Below are 5,390 nucleotides of genomic sequence, written 5' to 3'. Positions count from 1 at the left end.
GGTAGTTGTTGAATTGTTAGGTTAGATTACTTGTTGGTTATTACAGAATTGTCGGAACTAGAAGCACAAGCATTACGCTACACTTGCATTAACATCTTCTAACCATGTGTATGTTACAAATAAAATTTGATCTGAGATGCGCCGCACGGCTGCAAAAAAAGACAACCTGGAACGTCACCAAACACAAGTCAAGAGTTGTTTGTTTGTGCGCATGCAAAATTATGTTTCTGTTGAGTGAGGCAGCTTGATGTACAAGTTCACCACTTGGACAGGTCGCTAGAAAGATTACAGTATTACCTTATAGACAGTGGGTGGTTGCTATGGTGATGCCGTACAGGTGAGACCTTGGGTCAGGTAGGTACTCTTCTGTGAACTGGCTGCTGTCCCGACTCAGAGCAATGACTCCGTCCCTATGAACACCACAGAGAAAAAAACTAATCAACTCAACTACCATCACATTAAACATTACATTAAACATTAAAACATTAAAAAAAACACTATAAACAATTCACAGGGTTTGCACTTTTGGGACTATTATGTCAGTTCCGTTGCACCCAGCAACCTCAAATGCAGCTTAAGTATTTGACAGAAAACAAATTCTATTTGAAACCAGATCTGTCCCTGTCTTACCTCCTCCAGTCTGTGAAGTAGAGGTGGTTGGCATAAAACATACTGAAGGGGTTGTTCAAGTTGCTGTGGATCACCCTTCTTCCCATCCCATCGGACGCAATGCACTCCAAACGCTTGGTCCCTGAGAGTGAGAAAGAGTGTGTATGTGAGAGAGAGGTTAGAAGGAGAGAAGGGAGAGGTTTCATTTGGTTGATAACAGTATAGGTTCCTATCTTAGTATGTAGAGTAGTATCCAGGCTGTATGCATCTGAACTGCATCTGAACTGTGTACCACCTCTTTGACTGCTCCAGAACAACTTGGCCCCATCCCCACTTCTTACGGTACTGAAAAGTGACAGTGGCACATTTTTTGAATAGCTTACCATACATTTAATAGCATACCATTTTAGTATCATAAAATAGTCATGATTACAGTATAGGTATAGCTCAACTTTATAATGAGAATAGAAGAACCTAAAAACGGTAGGATACATAGAGAGACTTGTATCACAGAGACATAGCAACTGTTTAGCATTTTTCCCTTATGATGAAAGTGAGGATTTGGGGAGAGTAAGCTGGTTGTAGTTATAGGCCTTCAGACCCCTTAAGTGTGGTTCTTTACACACCAAGCTCCTAGAGGAGGCAGGGGATTCATACCTGTGTCCGCCCAGCACACTTGTCTCGTTGCTGTGTCAAAGCAGACAGGGCAATCATGGTGGTGTTGATGGTGGCTCAGTTGGTTCGTAAATGCTGTAACTAGTAGGAATCGAACCCGGGTCTCCCGCTCTCCAACCCAACGTTTTAACCAAGTCCAAGAAGACCAAGTCTCAAAGGGAGACATTTTGGGTTTTTAACTCTAATCAATTTGTATTTGTTATATGCTTTGTAAACAACAAGTGAAATGCTTACTTATGGGCCCTTCCCAACAACTCTCCGGCAGGGAGTGCAACCGAATCACGAGCATGATTCCAAATCCCCTTCTCTACACACCAAGGTTGTAGGTTCAATTCCCTCATACAGTTCATATCCGTAAAAGTTTCTACTTTCTACCTAAATGACCATATAAAAATTTGAGCCATGAGAAAAACCTGTCCAATGCTTAAATGTATTGTCATTGTCAATACCTACATAGGGCTGTATTCAATCTGCGTTGCGGAAGCTCAGCATACAGCGTAATTGAAATGTAAAGACAATGTTCACGGTAAGAATGCATTCACGGTAAACGCAACAGCATTGTATTTTTGTGTAAGCCCGAGGGGTGCGAAGAAATCCTACACAAATTTACACACACAAAGTACCCCCTGGGTCTCTTGCGATGCTACTTGCCACATTATCAGATCAAATCAAATGTATTTATATAGCCCTTTGTACATCAGCTGTTATCTCAAAGTGCTGTACAGAAACCCAGCCTAAAACCCCAAACAGCAAGCAAGCACGTTGGCTAGGAAAATCTCCCAAGAAAGGCCAAAACCTAGAGAGGAACCAGGCTGTGAGGGGTGGCCAGTCCTCTTCTGGCTGTGCCGGGTGGAGATTATAACAGAACATGGCCAAGATGTTCAAATGTTCATAAATGACCAGCATGGTCAAATAATAGGTCTGGGACAGGTAGCACAGATTTTTTTTATACATTGTAAGGCTGCATGATGCGACTAATGATGATTTGAAAAAATTTGCTTGAAAGGCATGAGCTCTGCTTTGTTTTTTTTGAGCAAGCTATACACACTTTATAAATCCCTCATTCACAATTTGACAATCACTTGATAATGACTCAAATTCTCCGGCGGTATCCCCTTTGTGTGGCCGTAATGCACCCCAAAGAAAGCCATGCCTTTTCAAACAAATCAAATTGTCACATGCGCCGAATTCAACCTTACAGTGAAATGCTTACTTACAAGCCCTTAATTAACCAACAATGCAGGTAAACAAAATGTGTTAAAGTATTTAAAGTATTGTGTTAAAGTATTTACTAAAATAAACTGAAGTAAAAAATGCAGCAGGGTAAAAATGGGGGGTGGATCTAGACTTGGCGCTCCGGTACCGCTTGCCATGCGGTAGCAGAGAGAACAGTTCATGACTAGGGTGGCTGGAGTCTTTGCAATTTTTAGGGCTTTCCTCTGACACCGCCTGGTATAGAGGTCCTGGGTGGCAGGAAGAATGGCCCCAGTGATGTACTGGGCCGTACGCACTACCCTCTGTAGTGCCTTGCGGTCGGTAGGCCGTGCAGTTGCCATACCAGGCGGTGGATCAACAGGCCTAATTATGTGAGGGCTAGGGCCAAAATGGTTCCCCCCAGGAATGTCCAGGAACTTGCAGGTGCCTTAGTGGAAGAGTGGGTAACATCTCCCAGGACAAGAACTGGCAAATCTGGTGCAGTCCTGGACGAGATTTGAGGAGATGCACTGCAAGCATCAGCGGACAGAGCTTGTTGTCATTGCAGGCAATACTGTGTGTTAGCTGGTGGCCACACCAGATACAATGACCAGCCAAGCTGCTGTTACAGGAATTTGTTCTGCCATGATTTTGACCACTCCTTTGTTCAGGAACAGATTTTTCAATTTGTGTTAGTCACATGTCTCGAACTTGTTCAGTTTGTGTCTCAGTTGTTGAATCTTGTTATGTTCATACAAATATTTCCACATGTTAAGTTTGCTGAAAATAAACATAGTTGACAGTGAGAGGACGTTTCTTTTTTTTCTGAGTTTACTAAGGCTATTGTAACAAGGCATATATGCCAGCATTGTAGGCCTAATGCCTCTGCCCAGAGGCCTACTAGGCTTTCATGACCACGGCCGTTAGAGCTCACTTTGCCACGTATGATCCCTGGTTAGAGTCCCTGAGTCACGTCCAGCTCACGTCTAATTATGTGATCTAGTTGTGGGAAGCATTCTGTTTTTCAACATTGTGTTGGGTTTAATTAGATTGATATATCTAGTGAACAATGGATAAGCAACAATGGGCGTGACGGATAGAGGTGGTCACTACAGGTGTGATCAAGCCTTACTACATCAAAGTTGCCTGAAGCTGAATGGAAAGTGCTATGCCCTGACCAGTTAGTTATTCAGAAAATAATCCTCTGTGACTGTCAATTTGCACAAGTTAACTTACCAGTGTGGACCCAAAACAAAAACATTACACATTTACAAACTACCTGTTTAGAGTGTTATTACAACCATCATGTTATTTTGTTACTGAAGCTTATATATCTAATAACTTGACAATGATCCACATCATTTGGGTGGACAAATCATGTGTTATGCAGCAAAACACAACTATCCTTTTTTTAGGATGCAAACCAGTAACATGAATCACTATTGATCCATCCTCTTCTGATCTAATGAGATGGATGTAGGCCTTTCCCATTCATGAAGGACAAAGCTAGGCACCCTCTTGGATCTCATTGGCGAAGACTGAACTAAAGTTAGGGGTTATATGTCAGACACTCCTATACCACTTGCCCAACATGTTATACCTCATAGGTTGTAAATAAACCATTTTTAAGGTGATATAACCTGTATCATTGTTATATGGCTGTGAAACCCGTAGCCAAATGGCTTTCAGACTGAGCATTTTTCACTGGAAATTGCTGCTGACATTGAACATAGCTTAGGGTTAGGGTAATTCATTCATTTCAGGATCTCCAATACCACTATTCCCAACATTTTATATCCCATAGGTTGTAAATAAACCCTTTTTAAGGTGATATAACTGGTATCATTATTATAGGGCTGTGAAACCCATAGCCGAATGGCTTCAGACTGAGCATTACTCACCATTTATTTACGGAGAGCAATTTCCATTTTATAACAGGTAGTGTCCATTTATTTACAGTAGTGTGTTTATTATTTATTTCTTCAGTGGAATACAGAATATGTATAAAAATAGACCAAATATACCAAAAGCTAAATCAAGCAGAGATGTACGACTATTTAGCCATGTTAATCATTATTGAAACATGACAACTGCATACAAATGTTTTATAAAAAATAATTCTAAGAAAAGTGAAGAGTTGGCTATAACATGAGTACAAACAAAATATGTGTGTAAGTGTGTGTGTGTGTGTATTATAATTTCCCATCATAAAAACATATCCCCATTCCCCAATCAAATTCCTTCATCAATACCACAAAAAAATCTGTATTTTTTCTTCAATCTGGCAACCCTCATAAAATTCAACATAGCCTTGTATAAAATGCATTATGAAAGAAATTGTGTAATGTACACGAAATATGAAATGCGTTATGAAGGCCTACTGTTACCTACATGAAAAAGTGCACCAGTATTCCAAAGTATAAGTGAAAACAAGCATAGAAAACAGTACTGGCATTAATAAATAAATAAAAACAAGGTAAGGCCACTATTATATAAAAATTATTTCGGTGACAACCTGGTTGATTAACTATATTGGGTTCTTATCACGTTTGCTTTTTATATAAATAAATGTGGGACACGAAAAAAGGAAGTGTGGAGCACCATTGCCCATCATGCATTGCTTTAATACGTTTTAAAAGATTGTTCTGAAGTTTGTCACCATTTTATTTATTTTTTGCTATGAATGAAGTTGTACAAAAACATTGTCTTTTCCTACGAATTAAAGCACACACAAATGTGTATTTTCACTTGATTTAAGCCACAGAAAAAAAGAAAAAAAATCTTGCACAAATTGAGTGTGAGATTGTGTTGTGTCAGCTAGTAGGTGGCCTTTATATGCCCCCCCTTGCACACAAACGACTATTGTCAAAGATTCTGGCCATCTAACTACGATGCCATATTGCCTGCAAGTT

Source organism: Oncorhynchus keta, unplaced genomic scaffold (assembly GCF_023373465.1).
Source record: "Oncorhynchus keta strain PuntledgeMale-10-30-2019 unplaced genomic scaffold, Oket_V2 Un_contig_5916_pilon_pilon, whole genome shotgun sequence".
Lineage (NCBI taxonomy): Eukaryota > Metazoa > Chordata > Actinopteri > Salmoniformes > Salmonidae > Oncorhynchus > Oncorhynchus keta.
Note: the sequence above shows the minus strand (reverse complement) of the source record.